This window comes from Leucopleurus acutus (assembly GCF_964270905.1).
Source record: "Leucopleurus acutus genome assembly, chromosome: 18".
NCBI classification, from domain to species: domain Eukaryota; kingdom Metazoa; phylum Chordata; class Mammalia; order Artiodactyla; family Delphinidae; genus Leucopleurus; species Leucopleurus acutus.
In genome coordinates, this window is record NC_139160.1 from 29,711,880 (window position 1) to 29,730,978 (window position 19,099).

The window sequence follows — 19,099 nt, forward strand, 5'->3', positions numbered from 1 at the left end:
ATATGATCATCTCAATAAATGCAGAGAAAGCTTTTGACAAAATTCAACACCAATTTATGATTAAAAACCTGCAGAAAGTAGACATAGAGGGATCTTTCCTCAACATAATAAGGCCATATATGGCAAACCCACAGCCAACATCATCCTCAATGGTGAAAAACTGAAAGCATTTCCACTAAGATCAGGAACAAGACAAGGCTGCCCTCTCTCACCGCTCTTATTCAACACAGTTTTTGAAGTTTTAGCCACAGTAATCAGAGAAATAAAGGAAATAAAAGGAATACAAATTGGAAAACAAGAAGTAAAGCTGTCACTGTTTGCAGATGACATGATACTATACATAGAGAATCCTAAAGATGCTACCAGAAAACTACTAGAGCTAATCAATGAATTTGGTAAAGTAGCAGGATACAAAATTAATGCACAGAAATCTCTGGCATTCCTATACACTAATGATGAAAAATCTGAAAATGAAATCAAGAAAACCCTCCCATTTACCATTGCAACAATAAGAAAATAATATCTAGGAATAAACCTGCCTAAGGAGACAAAAGACCTGTATGCAGCAAATTATAAGACACTGATGAAAGAAATTAAAGCTGATACAAATAGATGGAGAGATATACCATGTTCTTGGATTGGAAGAAGTAACATTGTGAAAATGACTCTACTACCCAAAGCAATCTACAGATTCAATGCAATCCCTATCAAACTACCACTGGCATTTTTCACAGAACTAAAACAAAAAACTTCCCAATTTGTATGGAAACACAAAAGACCCCGAATATGCAAAGCTATCTTGAGAACGAAAAACGGAGCTGGAGGAATCAGGCTCCCTGACTTCAGATTATACTACAAAGCTAAACTAATCAAGACAGTATGGTACAGGAACAAAAACAGAAAGATAGATAAATGGAACAGGGTAGAAAGCCCAGAGATAAACCCATGCACATATGGTCACCTTATCATTGATAAAGGCGGCAGGAATGTGCAGTGGAGAAAGGACAGCCTCTTCAGTAAGTGGTGCTGGGAAAACTGGACAGCTACATGTAAAATTTCGAGATTAGATCACTCCCTAAAACCATAAACAAAAATAAGCTCAAAATGGATTAAAGAACTAAATGTAAGGTCAGAAATTATCAAACTCTTAGAGGAAAACATAGGCAGAACACTCTATGACATAAATCACAGCAAGATCCTTTTTGACCCACCTCCTAGAGAAATGGAAATAAAAACAAAAATAAACAAATGGGACCTAATGAAACTTCAAAGCTTTTGCACAGCAAAGGAAACCTTAAACAAGACCAAAAGACAACACTCAGAATGGGAGAAAATATTTGCAAATGAAGCAACTGACAAAGGATTAATCTCCAAAATTTATAAACAGCTTATGCAGCTTAATAACAAAAAAACAAACAACCCAATCCAAAAATGAGCAAAAGACCTAGACATTTCTCCAAAGAAGATATACAGACTGCCAACAAACACATGAAAGAATGCTCAAAATCATTAATCATTAGAGAAATGCAAATCAAAACTACAATGAGATACCATCTCAAACCAGTCAGAATTGCCATCATCAAAAAATCTAGAAACAATAAATGCTGGAGACAGTGTGGAGAAAAAGAAACACTCTTGCACTGCTGGTGGGAATGTGAATTGGTACAGCCACTATGGAGAACAGTATGGAAGTTCCTTAAAAAACTACAAATAGAACTACCATATGACCCAGTAATCCCACTACTGGGCATATACCCTGAGAAAACCATAATTCAAAAAGAGTCATGTACCAAAATGGTCATTGCAGCTCTATTTACAATAGTCCGGTGATGGAAACAACCTGAGTGTCCATCTCTGGATGAATGGATAAAGAAGATGTGGCACATATATACAATGGAATATTACTCAGCCATAAAAAGAAATGAAATTGAGCTATTTGTAATGAGGTGAATGGAGCTAGAATCTGTCATACAGAGTGAAGTAAGTCAGAAAGAGAAAGACAAATACCATATGCTAACACATATATATGGAATTTAAGAAAAAAAATGTCATGAAGAACCTAGGGGTAAAGCAGGAATAAAGACATAGACCTACTAGAGAATGGACTTGAGGATATGGGGAGGGGGAAGCATGAGCTGTGACCAAGCGAGAGAGAGGAATGGACATATATACACTACCAAACATAAGGTAGATAGCTAGGGGGAAGCAGCCACATAGCACAGGGAGATCAGCTCAGTGTTTTGTGACTGCCTGGAGGAGTGGGATAGGGAGGGTGGGAGGGAGGGAGACACAAGAGGGAAGAGATATGGGAACATACGTATATGTATAACTGATTAACTTTGTTATAAAGCAGAAACTAACACACCAATGTAAAGCAATTTTACCCCAATAAAGATGTTAAAAAAAAAAGATCAGATCAGAAATAAATGATAAAGAAATGAAGGGAACGATAGCAAAGATCAATAAAACTAAAAGCTGATTCTTTGAGAAGATAAACAATTGAAAAACCATTAGCCACACTCATCAAGATCAAAAAGGAGAAGACTCAAATCAATAGAATTAGAAATCAAAAAGGGGAAGTAATAACTGACACTGCAGAAATACAAAAGGTCATGAGAGATTACTATGAGCAACACTATGCCAATAAAATGGACAACCTGGAAGAAATGGACAAATTCTTAGAAATGCACAACCTGTCAAGACTGAATCAGGAAGAAATAGAAAAAATGAACAGACCAATCACAAGCACTGAAATTGAAACTGTGATTAAAAGTCTTCCAACAAACAAAAGCCCAGGACCTGATCCCTTCACAAGCGAATTCTTTCAGACATTTAGAGAAGAGCTAACACCTATACATCCCAAACTCTTCCAAAATATAGCAGAGGCATGAACACTCCCAAATTCATTGTATGTGGCCACAATTACCCTGACACCAAAACCAGACAAGGATGTCACAAAGAAAGAAAACTACAGGCCAATATCACTGCTGAACATTGATGTAAAAATCCTCAACAAAATACTAGCAAACAGAATCCAACAGCACATTAAATGGATTATACACCATGATCAAGTGGGGTTTATTCCAGGAATGCAAGAATTCTTCAATATATGCAAATAAAACAATGTGATAAACCATATTATCAAATTGAAGGAGCAAAACCATATGGTCATCTCAACAGATCTAGAGAAAGCTTTCGACACAATTCAACACCCATTTATGATAAAAACCCTCCAGAAAGTAGGCATAGAGAGAACTTTCCTCAACATAATATAGGCCATATATGGCAAACCCACAGCCAACATCATCCTCAATGGTGAAAAACTGAAAGCATTTCCACTAAGATTAGGAACAAGACAAGGTTGCCCACTCTCACCACTCTTATTCAACATAATTTTGGAAGTTTTAGCCACAGCAATCAGAGAAGAAAAGGATATAAAAGTAATCCAAATCAGAAAAGAAGAAGTAAAGTTTTCACTGTTTGCAGAAGACATGATACTATACATAGAGAATCCTAAAGATGCTACCAGAAAACTACTAGAGCTAATCAATGAATTTGGTAAAGTAGCAGGATACAAAATACTGCACAGAAATCTCTGGCATTCCTATACACTAATGATGAAAAATCTGAAAATGAAATCAAGAAAACACTCCCATTTACCATTGCAACAAAAAGAATAAAATACCTAGGAATAAACCTACCTAAGGGGACAAAAGACCTGTATGCAGCAAATTATAAGACACTGATGAAAGAAATTAAAGCTGATACAAATATATAGAGAGATATTCCATGTTCTTGGATTGGAAGAATCAACATTGTGAAAATGACTCTACTACCCAAAGCAATCTACAGATTCAATGCAATCCCTATCAAACTACCACTGACATTTTTCAGAGAACTAGAACCAAAAATTTCACAATTTGTATGGAAACAAAAAAGACCCCGCATATCCAAAGCTATCTTGAGAACGAAAATCAAAGCTGGATGAATCAGGCTCCTGACTTCAGATTATACTACAAAGCTAGAGTAATCAAGAGAGTATGGTACTGGCACAAAAACAGAAATATAGATCAATGGAACAGGATAGAAAGCCCAGAGGTAAACACACGCACATATGGTCACCTTATCTTTGATAAAGGATGCAGGAATGTACAGTGGAGAAAGGACAGCCTCTTCAATAATTGGTGCTGGGTAAACTGGACAGGTACATGTAAAAGTATGAGATTAGGGCTTCCCTGGTGATGCAGTGGTTGAGAGTCTGCCTGCTGATTCAGAGGACACGGGTTCGTGCCCCGGTCGGGGAATATGTCACATGCCACGGAGAGGCTGGGCCCGTGAGCCATGGCCGCTGGGCTTGCACGTCCGGAGCCTGTGCTCTGCAACAGGGGAGGCCACAATGGTGAGAGGCATGTGTACCGCAAAAAAAAAAAAAAAAGTATGAGATTAGATCACTCCCTAATACCATACACAAAAATAAGCTCAAAATGGATTAAAGACCTAAATGTAAGTCCAGAAACTATCAAATTCTTAGAGGAAAACTTTGGCAGAACACTCTATGACATACATCACAGCAAGATCCTTTTTGACCCACCTCCTAGAGAAATGGAAATAAAACCAAAAATGAACAAATGGGATGTAATGAAACTTCAAAACTTTTGCCCTGCAAAGGAAACCATAAAGAAGACCAAAAGACAACCTTCAGAATGGGAGAAAATATTTACAAATGAAGCAACTGACAAAGGATTAATCTCCAAAATTTATAAGCAGCTCATGCAGCTCAATAACAAGAAACAAACACCCCAATCCAAAAATAGACAGAAGACCTAAATAGACATTTCTCCAAAGAAGATATACAGACTGCCAACAAACACATGAAGAAATGCTCAACATCATTAATCATTAGAGAAATACAAATCAAAACTACAATGTGATATCATCTCACACTGGTCAGAATGGCCATCATCAAAAAATCTAGAAACAATAAATGTGGAGAGGGTGTGGAGCAAAGGGAACACTCTTGCACTGCTGGTGGGAATGTGAATTGGTACAGCCATTATGGAGTACAGTATGGAGGTTCCTTAAAAAACTACAAATAGAACTACCATATGACCCAGCAATCTCACTACTGTGCATATACCCTGAGAAAACCATAATTCAAAAAGAGTCATGTACTAAAATATTAATTGCAACTCTACAATAGCCTGGCGATGGAAACAACCTAAGTATCCATCATCTGATGAATGGATAAAGGAGATGTGGCATATATATACAATGGAATATTACTCAGCCATAAGAAAAACGAAATTGAGCTATTTGTAATGAGGTGAATGGACCTAGAGTCTGTCATACAGAGTGAAGTAAGTCAGAAAGGGAAAGACAAATACTGTATGCTAACACATATATATGGAATTTAAGAAAAAAAAAATGTCATGAAGAACCTAGGTGTAAGACAGGAATAAAGACACAGACGTACTAGAGAATGGACTTGAGGATTTGGAGAGGGGTAAGGGTAAGCTGTTACAAAGTGAGAGAGTGGCATGGACATATATACACTACCAAACGTAAAATAGATAGCTAGTGGGAAGCAGCCGCATAGCACAGTGAGATCAGCTCGGTGCTTTGTGACCACCTAAAGGGGTGGGATAGGGAGGGTGGGAGGGAGGGAGACACAAGAGGGAAGAGATATGGGAATATATGTATATGTATAACTGATTCACTTTTTTATAAAGCAGGAACTAACACACCATTTTAAAGCAAGTATACTCCAATAAAGATGTAAAAAAATAACTACAAGTGGAAAAAAAATTTAAAAAAGAACGGAGATAAAGTAATGGTCTTGCTGAAACAACTACATAGGAAAACTTTTAAGGGCAAAAGCATGAAAGTTACTAGAAAGGTGATAATTTCCTCATCATACATAATAGATGAATATTGTGCTTTTATTTATTTTCTATGGTAGTTTATGTAAAAAGATTAAATTCTTAAATATTATTATAGCTAAAAACAGAAAAGTAGGAAATATCTAATTATATGTTTATATGTAATTTTAGTCATAATATTCTATAACTGAAAATAGTATCATCCTCATTTTATGGCATTCAATAAATGTTAATTAACAGTTAATTAACAGTAGTTACCATAAGATGATGGGATTACAGATAAATATTTCTTTATACTTTTAAAATTTTTAAATTAGACTTTTCCATTAAACTGTGTTTTTTTGAAATCAGAATTGTTTAGAAGATTAATTGTTTAAAAATTTAATCTTAGTTATATTTTGTTTTCGTCGTGTTTCATGTCAGACCTCCAAAGAAAAGTTATTTGAAAATTGAACAAAATAACTAAGCCCAAAATAACAACTTCTTTCCCTGTTTTTGTACCAGCTTTCTGTAATAGAAAGTCTTGTAACTGTGTAACTGAAAATTCTTCCCATTTCTGTACATGCATGCCACCACTTACATCATGAGGTAGAGTCCGAGCTAGCCTTATGGTCAATAAAATAAAATTCAAGTAATATTTTGAGCTTCTGCCCTGTCATCTTGGAAGCTAGGCATCATGCCAGTGAGGAAGTCCATGCCAGGACTGAACTGTTAGAGGCCTTGTGGACGGAGGTTGACATTCCAACCTCAGCTGCTAACCAGCTGATTCAATCACATGAGCAATCTCACTTTATAAGATGTGGAGTAGGATATGAGCAAAGCTGAGCATACCCAGCCTGCACAGTCAGGAAAAGGAATCAATAATTTTTGATTTAAGTCACTGAGTTTGGGCATGATATATGATGTGATCAAAATATTCCACTGGCTTCCCTTTCTCACTTAGGTTAAAACCTGAAAGTTAGTAAAATGGGATAGATTTTGCTCTGCCTGGCACACTTTAGGTATTATATTTATTTTAAACCAGGGAATAAGTTTCCTAACTTTGAAAAGACATTGACTTTGATAGAATTGCAATGTATTAACAAACACAACAGAGCAAATAGTAGTGCTCAAATAGTAATTCAAATTCAAGAAATTTGAACTCCTCTAACTGGTGCTGGCAAGGCATATGCAATAGAACAGCACCTATGAACACCAATAGATTTTAATTCCTTCTTGGCCTATTATGATCTCATTTAGAATTCTTCCAGATAGAAATCATTCTGAGAATTGCTTTCAGTTTTCCAAGATGCCAGCTTAAGCAGTGCCTTTGCAGTGTATCTCCAGGGCATGCACTATGAGGGGAGGGTGGAGGACTGTTTTGATTTTGTAATGACTTAAAGTCATTTGAAGATATTGTATAATTTTCTCTTTCAACTTTATACATAAAAAAATTAGATTGACCTAAGTTTAGCTCTTTGGAGAATTGACATTTCAAATATAACCTTGACCAGCTATAATTTCAAGTGATTTTATCTTTTTCACTCCCTGCAAAATGTTTTGTCCCCTGGTTCTGGAGGCAAATTTCACCTTTTCTCCCTGAAAGTGTCATATTTTCATTCAAGGAAAAAGTCATCTTCAGGATCTGTTCTGCTATCTAAAGATGTTTCTATATCATAGCAAATTGTCAACATATTTCACTAATAAGTTTTGATCTCCATAATTAATTGCTGTTAAAGTTATAATTATATGCATACTTATATATATGACCCTCTGATAGTTTTTACCTATCACATAATTGTATCAATCAAATAATTGTAAGATATATATATGTATATATATATATATATATAATATGTGGTTTTGATTGATTAGTTTCATTATGTTAAGGTAAAAGTATTTTACTGTATAATATTTTAAAGGTACAATTTGCTCCTCTTAACATTACTTTCAAGGACAAATAAGAAAAATCTAACAATCTGTTATTCTGAAAGCTAACAGGTTATTTTGATTACATGACTTAGTCTTATTGATATTTTGTCATATTTTGTTTTTGCCTCCATTCAACACCTTCATTATGCTACAGACTAAGAAATTGACTAAGAAGTACTTTTTAAACACTTATTCTAGTGGTCCAACTGAAATTCATAATATTATACATTTGTTAAACACTAATTTAATTATCACAATACATTATGAATTAGGGAATGTTATTATTATTCCAACTTTGGATATGAAAAAATAAAAACCAGGGAGACTATACACTAGTATATCTAAATGTCATTTGTTTTGTATTTAGATATTTTGAAGGCATTTTCTTTTACGACAATATTGAAATTATACTTAAGGACTCATTTTATGATTTTGAGCATTCATTTTTAAAACATTCTTGAAGCAATTGGCAGAGTTTTGGTAATAAGCACAATTTTCTTCACATAAACCATTTCTTGAAGCAATTGGCAGAGTTTTGGTAATAAGCACAATTTTCTTCACATAAACCATTTCTTCACATAAACCATTTTCATGGTTTTAATTTAAATTAAACTTATTTTGTATATTTTTTCATTAAGAATTTGTTTTAAAAATTAAAGTCAAAATGTTGCTTTTAAAAATATTATAACTGTATTCCTATTAATTCAATAATTTTGATACAAAAATTTTTTTCATATAATCACATTTAAATATATAATACTGAAAAAGAAACCTTGGAGTTCCGGGAAGATGGCGGAAGAGTAAGACGCGGAGATCACCTTCCTCTCCACAGATACACCAGAAATACATCTACGCGTGGAACAACTCCTACGGAGCACCTACTGAACGCTGGCAGAAGACCTCAGACCTCCCAAAAGGCAAGGAACCCCCCACGTACCTGGTTAGGGCAAAAGAAAAAACTAAACAGAGACAAAAGAATAGGGACGGGTCCTGCACCAGCGGGAGAGAGCTGTGAAGGAGGAAAAGTGTCCACACACTAGGAGCCCCTTCGCGGGTGGAGACTTCGGGAGGCGGAGTGGGGGAGCTTGGGAGCCGCGGAGGAGAGCACAGCAACAGGGGTGCGGAGGGCAAAGCGGAGAGATTCCAGCGCAGAGGATCGGGCCGACCGGCACTCACCAGCCGAGAGGCTTGTCTGCTCGCCCGCCGGGGCGGGCGGGACTGGGAGCTGAGGCTCCGGCTTTTGTCGGAGCGCCGGGAGAGGACTGAGGTTGGCGGCGTGAACACAGCCTGCAGGGCGTTGGTGCGCCGCGGCTGGCCGGGAGAGAGTCTGGGGAGGGGTCTGGACCTGCCGAAGAGGCAAGAGACTTTTACGTCCCTCTTTGTTTCCTGGTGCACGAGGAGGGGGGATTGGGAACGCTGCTTGGGAGAGTTCCGGAGACGGGCGCGAGTCGCGGCTAAGAGTGCGGAGCCCAGAGACGGACATGGGACGCTAAGGCCGCTGCTGCCGCCGCCAGGAGGCCTGTGTGCAAGCGCAGGTCACTAGCCACACGCCCTTCCGGGGAGCCTGTGCAGCCCGCCGCTGCCGGGGTCCCGGGATCCGGGGACGGCTCCCCCGGGAGAGCGCACGGCGCGCCTCAGGCTGCAGCGTCACGCCGGCCTCTGCCGCTGCAGGCCCGCCCTGCACTCTGTGACCCTCCCTACCCCCCGGCCTGGGTGAGCCAGAGCCTCCGAATCAGCGGCTCCTTTAACCCCGTCCTGTCTGAGCAAAGAACAGACGCCCTCCGGCGACCTACACGCACAGGCGGGGCCAAATCCAAAGCTGAGGCCCTGGGAGCTGTGAGAACAAAGAAGAGAAAGGGAAATCTCTTCCAGCAGCCTCAGAAGCAGCGTATTAAAGCTCCACAATCAACTTGATATACCCTGCATCTGTGGAATACCTGAATAGACAACGAATCATCCCAAATTAAGGAGCCCTGTGGATGAAAGGCTCTTGGTGCTGCAGCCAGGACTCAGTGCTGTGCCTCTGAGGTGGGAGAGCCAACTTCAGGACACTGGTCCACAAGAGGCCTCCCAGCTGCACATAATATCAAACAGCAAAAATCTCCAAGAGATCTCCATCTCAACGCCAGCACCCAGCTTCACTCAACGACCAGCAAGCTACAGTGCTGGACATCCTATGCCAAACAACTAGCAAGACAGGAACACAACCCCACCCATTAGCAGAGAGGCTGCCCAAAATCATAATAAGTCTACAGACACCCCAAAACACACCACCAGACGTGGACCTGCCCACCAGAAAGACAAGATCCAGCCTCATACACCAGAACACAGGCACTAGTCCCCTCCACCAGGAAGCCTACACAACCCACTGAACCAACCTTAGCCACTGGGGACAGACTCAAAAAACAACAGGAACTACGAACCTTCAGCCTGCAAAAAAAAAAAAAAAAGGAGACCCCAAACACAGTAAGATAAGCAAAATGAAAAGACAGAAAAACACACAGCAGATGAAGGAGCAAGATAAAAACCCACCAGACCTAACAAATGAAGAGGAAATAGGCAGTCTACCTGAAAAAGAATTCAGAATAATGATAGTAAGGTTGATCCGAAATCTTGGAGATAGAATGGACAATAGAATGGACAAATTGCAAGAATCAGTTAACAAGGACCTAGAAGAACTAAAGATGAAACAAGCAACGATGAACAACACAATAAATGAAATTAAAAGTACTCTAGATGGGATCAATAGCAGAATAACTGAGGCAGAAGAACGGATAAGTGACCTGGAAGATAAAATAGTGGAAATAACTACTGCAGAGCAGAATAAAGAAAAAAGAATGAAAAGAACTGAGGACAGTCTCAGAGACCTCTGGGACAACATTAAACGCACCAACATTCGAATTATAGGGGTTCCAGAAGAAGAAGAGAAAAAGAAAGGGACTGAGAAAATATTTGAAGAGATTATAGTTGAAAACTTCCCTAATATGGGAAAGGAAATAGTTAATCAAGTCCAGGAAGCACAGAGAGTCCCATACAGGATAAATCCAAGGAGAAATACGCCAAGACACATATTAATCAAACTGTCAAAAATTAAATACAAAGAAAACATATTAAAAGCAGCAAGGGAAAAACAACAAATAACACACAAGGGAATCCCCATAAGGTTAACAACTGATCTTTCAGCAGAAACTCTGCAAGCCAGAAGGGAGTGGCAGGACATATTGAAAGTGTTGAAGGAGAAAAACCTGCAACCAAGATTACTCTACCCAGCAAGGATCTCATTCAGATTTGATGGAGAAATTAAAACCTTTACAGACAAGCAAAAGCTGAGAGAGTTCAGCACCACCAAACCAGCTCTACAACAACTGCTAAAGGAACTTCTCTAGGCAAGAAACACAAAAGAAGGAAAGGACCTACAATAACAAACCCAAAACAATGAAGAAAATGGGAATAGGAACACACATATCGATAATTACCTTAAATGTAAATGGACTAAATGCTCCCACCAAAAGACACAGATTGGCTGAATGGATACAAAAACAAGACCCATATATTTGCTGTCTACAAGAGACCCACTTCAGACCTAGAGACACATACAGACTGAAAGTAAGGGGATGGAAAAAGGTATTTCATGCAAGTGGAAACCAAAAGAAAGCTGGAGTAGCAATTCTCATATCAGACAAAATAGACTTTAAAACAAAGACTATTAGAAGAGACAAAGAAGGACACTACATAATGATCAAGGGATCAATCCAAGAGGAAGATATAACAATTGTAAATATTTATGCACCCAACATAGGTGCACCTCAATACATAAGGCAAATACTGACAACCATAAAAGGGGAAATCGACAGTAACACATTCATAGTAGGGGACTTTAACACCCCACTTTCACCAATGGACAGATCATCCAAAATGAAAATAAATAAGGAAACACAAGCTTTAAATGATACATTAAACGAGATGGAGTTAATTGATATTTATAGGACATTCCATCCAAAAACAACAGAATACACATTTTTCTCAAGTGCTCATGGAACATTCTCCAGGATAGATCATATCTTGGGTCACAAATCAAGCCTTGGTAAATTTAAGAAAATTGAAATTGTATCAAGTATCTTTTCTGACCACAACGCCATGAGACTAGATATCAATTACAGGAAAAGATCTGTAAAAAATACAAACACATGGAGGCTAAACAATACACTACTTAATAATGAAGATATCACTGAAGAAATCAAAGAGGAAATCAAAAAATACCTAGAAACAAATGACAATGGAGACACAACGACCCAAAACCTGTGGGATGCAGCAAAAGCAGTTCTAAGGGGGAAGTTTATAGCAATACAAGCCCACCTTAAGAAGCAGGAAGCATCTCGAATAAACAACCTAACCTTGCACCTCAAGCAATTAGAGAAAGAAGAACAAAAAAACCCCAAAGCTAGCAGAAGGAAAGAAATCATAAAAATCAGATCAGAAATAAATGAAAAAGAAATGAAGGAAACAATAGCAAAGATCAATAAAACTAAAAGCTGGTTCTTTGAGAAGATAAACAAAATAGATAAACCACTAGCCAGACTCATCAAGAAAAAAAGGGAGAAGACCCAAATCAATAGAATTAGAAATGAAAAAGGAGAGGTAACAACTGACACTGCAGAAATAAAAGAGATCATGAGAGATTACTACAAGCAACTCTATGCCAATAAAATGGACAATCTGGAAGAAATGGACAAATTCTTAGAGAGGCACAACCTGCCAAGACTGAATCAGGAAGAAATAGAAAATATGAACAGACCAATCACAAGCACTGAAATTGAAACTGTGATTAAAAATCTTCCAACAAAGAAAAGCCCAGGACCAGATGGCTTCACAGGCGAATTCTATCAAACATTTAGAGAAGAGCTAACACCTATCCTTCTCAAACTCTTCCAAAATATAACAGAGGGAGGAAAACTCCCAAACTCCTTCTACGAGGCCACCATCACCTTGATACCAAAACCAGACAAGGATGTCACAAAGAAAGAAAACTACAGGCCAATATCACTGATGAACATAGATGCAAAAATCCTCAACAAAATACTAGCAAACAGAATCCAACAGCACATTAAAAAGATCATACACCATGATCAAGTGGGGTTTATTCCAGGAATGCAAGGATTCTTCAATATACGCAAATCTATCAATGTGATAAACCATATTAACAAACTGAAGGAGAAAAACCATATGATCATCTCAATAGATGCAGAGAAAGCTTTTGACAAGATTCAACACCCATTTATGATAAAAACCCTGCAGAAAGTAGGCATAGAGGGAACTTTCCTCAACATAATAAAGGCCATATATGACAAGCCCACAGCAAACATCATCCTCAATGGTGAAAAACTGAAAGCATTTCCACTAAGATCAGGAACAAGACAAGGTTGCCCACTCTCACCACTCTTATTCAACATAGTTTTGGAAGTTTTAGCCACAGCAATCAGAGAAGAAAAGGAAATAAAAGGAATCCAAATCGGAAAAGAAGAAGTAAAGCTGTCACTGTTTGCAGATGACATGATCCTATACATAGAGAACCCTAAAGATGCTACCAGAAAACTACTAGAGCTAATCAATGAATTTGGTAAAGTGGCAGGATACAAAATTAATGCACAGAAATCTCTGGCATTCCTATATACTAATGATGAAAAATCTGAAAGTGAAATCAAGAAAACACTTCCATTTACCATTGCAACAAAAAGAATAAAATATCTAGGAATAAACCTACCTAAGGAGACAAAAGATCTGTATGCAGAAAATTATAAGACACTGATGAAAGAAATTAAAGATGATACAAATAGATGGAGAGATATACCATGTTCTTGGATTGGAAGAATCAACATTGTGAAAATGACTTTACTACCGAAAGCAATCTATAGATTCAATGCAATCCCTATCAAACTACCACTGGCATTTTTCACAGAACTAGAACAAAAAATTTTGCAATTTGTATGGAAACACAAAAGACCCCGAATAGCCAAAGCAATCTTGAGAACGAAAGAAGGAACTGGAGGAATCAGGCTCCCAGACTTCAGACTATACTACAAAGCTACAGTTATCAAGACGGTATGGTACTGGCACAAAAACAGAAAGATAGATCAATGGAACAGGATAGAAAGCCCAGAGATAAACCCACGCACATATGGTCACCTTATCTTTGACAAAGGAGGCAGAAATGTACAGTGGAGAAAGGACAGCCTATTCAATAAGTGGTGCTGGGAAAACTGGACAGCTACATGTAAAAGTATGAAATTAGATCACTCCCTAACACCGTACACAAAAATAAGCTCAAAATGGATTAAAGACCTAAATGTAAGGCCAGAAACTATCAAACTCTTAGAGGAAAACATAGGCAGAACACTCTATGACATAAATCACAGCAAGGTCCTTTTTGACCCACCTCCTAGAGAAATGGAAATAAAAAGAAGAGTAAACAAATGGGACCTAATGAAACTTAAAAACTTTTGCGCAGCAAAGGAAACCATAAAGAAGACCAAAAGACAACCCTCAGAATGGGAGAAAATATTTGCAAATGAAGCAACTGACAAAGGATTGATCTCCAAAATTTATAAGCAGCTCATGCAGCTTAATAACAAAAAAACAAACAACCCAATCCAAAAATGGGCAGAAGACCTAAATAGACATTTCTCCAAAGAAGATATACAGAGTGCCAACAAACACATGAAAGAATGCTCAACATCACTAATCATGAGAGAAATGCAAATCAAAACTACAATGAGATATCATCTCACACCAGTCAGAATGGCCATCATCAAAAAATTTAGAAACAATAAATGCTGGAGAGGGTGTGGAGAAAAGGGAACCCTCTTACACTGTTGGTGGGAATGTAAATTGATACAGCCACTGTGGAGAACAGTATGGAGGTTCCTTAAAAAGCTACAAATAGAACTACCATATGACCCAGCAATTCCACTACTGGGCATATACCCTGAGAAAACCATAATTCAAAAAGAGTCATGTACCAAAATGTTCATTGCAGCTCTATTTACAATAGCCCAGAGATGGAAACAACCTAAGTGTCCATCATCGGATGAATGGATAAAGACGATGTGGCACATATATACAATGGAATATTACTCAGCCATAAAAAGAGACGAAATTGAGCTATTTGTAATGAGGTGGATAGACCTAGAGTCTGTCATACAGAGTGAAGTAAGTCAGAAAGAGAGAGACAAATACCGTATGCTAACACATATATATGGAATTTAAAAAAAAAATGTCATGAAAAACCTAGGGGTGAAACAGGAATAAAGACACAGACTTACTAGAGAATGGACTTGAGGCTATGGGGAGGGGGAAGGGTAAACGGTGACAAAGCGATAAAGAGACATGGACATATATACACTACCAAACGTAAGGTAGATAGCTAGTGGGAAGCAGCCGCATAGCACAGGGAGATCAGCTCGGTGCTTTGTGACCGCCTGGAGGGGTGGGATAGGGAGGGTGGGAGGGAGGGAGACGCAAGCGGGAAGAGATATGGGAATATATGTATATATATAACTGATTCATTTTGTTGTGAAGCTGAAACTAACATACCATTGTAAAGCAATTATACTCCAATAAAGATGTTAAAAAAAAATAAATATATAATACTAAAGATAATGAAAGAATAATGACTACATTTTTTAAATATTAAAAATGAAATTCTAAATTAAATGGTTGTACAAATGCTAATGCTGGGCACAAAGAAAATATTATTTAACTTCATATCCACTCATTTTTAGTCAAAATAATTTATAAAGGTACTTTCACTGAATAGCTTTATGAAATATAAAGGAAAAAAAAGACTTGGAGTTATAAGATGTTTTATGAATCCTAACATTACATTATCCTGGCTAAGAGATCCTAGCAAGTCACGTTAAGTTTCTAAGTCACAGTTTTCATGTCTATAAATTATGAAAAATAAAATGCATTTCTATTATTATAGTATTAACTGAACTATAATTATCAAAAATATCTTTTATAGTTCTTGATAAAATGGAGGTATTTCTTTAAAATATTTAACAAAGTAAAACTAAGATTGTATACTCACTTTGAAAATCTTTTGACATTAACTATAATACTATATCAAACATAATAGATTATTTTGAATTTTATTTTGTTTTCTTATACAGCAGTTTCTTATTAATTATCTATTTTATACATATTACTGTATATATGTAAATCCTAATCTCCCAATGCATACCAACACCACCAGCACCTACTCCCAATTTCCCCCCTTGGTGTCCATACATCTGTGTCTCTATTTCTGCCTTGCAACCTGGTTCATCTGTATCATTTTTCTGGATTCCACATGTATGCATTAACATACGATACCTGTTTTTCTCTTTCAGACTTACTTCACACTGTATGACAGTCCCCAGGTCCATCCACATCTCTACAAATGACCCAATTTCATACCTTTTTATGTCTGAGTAATATTCCATTATATATTCGTACTACATCTTCTTTATCCATTTGTCTGTTGATGGGCATGTAGGTGGCTTCCATGACCTGGTTATTGTAAATAGTGCTGCAGTGAATATTGGGGTGCATGTGTCTTTTTGAATTATGTTTTCTCTAGGTGTATGCCCAGTAGTGGGATTGATGGGTCATATGGTCATTCTATTTTTTGTTTTATTTTGTTTGTGTGTTTGTTTTTTTGCAGTACGCGGGCTTCTCACTGTTGTGGCCTCTCCTGTTGCAGAGCACAGGCTCCAGACGTGCAGACTCAGTGCCATGGCTCACGGCCCCAGCCGCTCCGCAGCATGTGGGATCTTCCCAGACCGAGGCACAAACCCATGCCCTCTGCATCGGCAGGCAGACTGTCAACAACTGCGTCACAAGGGAAGTCCTATTTTTCGTTTTATAAGGAACCTCCATACTGTTCTCTAGAGCAGTTGTATAAATCTACATTCCCACCAACAGTGCAAGAGGGTTCCTTTTTCTCCACACCCTCTCCAGCATTTGTTATTTGTAGATTTTCTGATGACGCTCATTCTAACTGGTGTGAAGTGATACCTCATTGCAGTTTTTATTTGCATTTCTCTAATAATCAGTGATGCTGAGCAGCATATCATGTACTTCCTGGCCATCTGTATGTCTTCTTTGGAGAAATGTCTATTTAGGTCTTCTGCCCATTTTTGGATTGGCTTTTTTTTTTTTTTTAAATATTGAGCTGCATGAGCTCTATATACTCTGGAGATTAATCCTTTGTCTTTTGATTCATTTGCAAATATTTTCTCCCATTTTGAGGGTTGGCTTTTTGTCTTGTTTATAGTTTCCTTTGTTGTGCAAAATCTTTTAAGTTTCATTAGGTCCCATTGTTTATTTTTGTTTTTATTTCCATTATTCTAGCAGCTGGGTCATAAAAGATCTTGCTGTGATTTATGTCAAAGTGTGTTCTGCCTGTGTTTTCCTTTAAGAGTCTTATAGTGTCTGGTCTTACTTTTAGGGCTTTAACCCTAATAGTTTATTTTTGTGTATGGTGTAAGGGAGTGTTCTAATTTCATTCTTTTACATGTAGGTGTCCAGTTTTCCCAGGACCACTTATTGAAGAGACACTCTTTTCTCCATTGTATAACTTTGCCTCCTCTGTCATAGATAAGTTGACCATATGTGTGTGGGTTTATCTCTGGGCTTTCTATCCTGTTCCATTGATCTATATTTCTGTTTTTGTGCCAATATCATATTGTCTTGATACTGTAGCTTTGTAGTATAGTCTGAAGTCAGGGAGTCTGATTCCTCCAGCTACATTTATTTCCCTCAAGACTGCTTTGGCTATTTGGGGTCTTTTTTGTCTCCATACAAATTTTAAGATTTTTTGTTCTAGTTCTGTAAAAAATGTCATTGGTAATTTGATAGGGATTGCATTGAATCTGTAGATTGCTTTGGGTAGTAGAGTCATTTTCACAATGTTGCTTCTTCCAATCCAAGAACATGGTATATCTCTCCATTTATTTGTGTCATCTTTGATTGGTTTCATAAATGTCTTATAGTTTTCTGAGTACAGGTCTTTAACCTCCTTAGCTAGGTTTATTCCTAGGTATTTTTTGTTGTTGTTTTGTGATGGTGAATGGGATTGTTTCCTTAATTTCTCTTTCTGATCTTTCATTGTTAGTGTATAGGAATGCAAGTGATTTCTGTGTATTAATTTTGTATACTGCAACTTTACCAAACTCATCGATCAGCTCTACTAGTTTTCTGGTAGCATCTTTAGGATTATCTATATATATAGTGTCATGTCTTCTGCAAACAGTGACAGTTTTACTTTTTCTTTTCTAATTTGTATTCCTTTTATTCCTTTTTCTTCTTTGATTGCCATAGTTAGGACTTCCAAAGCTAGGTTAAACAATAGTAGTGAGAGTGGACATCCTTGTCTTGTTCCTGATCTTGGAGGAAATGCTTTCAGTTTTTCACCATTGAAGATGATGTTGGCTGTGGGTTTGTCATATATGGCCTTTATTATGTTGAGGAAATTTCCCTCTATGCCTACTTTCTGCAGGTTTTAATCATAAATGGGTGTTGAATTTTTTCGAAAGGTTTCTCTGCATCTATTGAGATGATCATATGGTTTTTCTCCTTCAATTTGTTAATATGGTGTATCACATTGATTGATTTGTGTATATTGAAGAATCCTTGCATTCCTGGAATAAACCCCACATGATCATGGTGCATGATCCTTTTAACGTGTTGTTGGATTCTGTTTTCTAGTATTTTGTTGAGGACTTTTGCATCTATGTTCATCAGTGATATTGGCCTGTAGTTTTCTTTCTTTGTGACATCCTTGTCTGGTTTTGGTATCAGAGTGGTGGTGGCCTCATAGAATGAGTTTGGGAGTGTTCTTCCCTCTGCTATATTTTGGAACAGTTTGAGAAGGCTAGGTGTTAGCTCTTCTCTAAATGTTTGATAGAATTCGCCTGTGAAGCCACCTGGTCCTGGGCTTTTGTTTGTTGGAAGATTTTTAATCACAGTTATAATTTTTGTGCTTGTGAGTGGTCTGTTCATATTTTCTATTTCTTCCTGGTTCAGTCTTGGCAGTTGTGCATTTCTAAGAATTTGTCTATATCTTCCAGGTTGTCCATTTTATTGGCATAGAGTTGCTTGTAGTAATCTCTTATGATCTTTTGTATTTCTGCAGTGTCAGTTGTTACTTCTCCTTTTTCATTTCTAATTCTATTGATTTGAGTCTTCTTCCTTTTTTTCTTGATGAGTCTAGCTAATGGTTTCTCAAGTTTGTTTATCTTCTCAATGAACCAGCTTTTAGTTTTATTGAT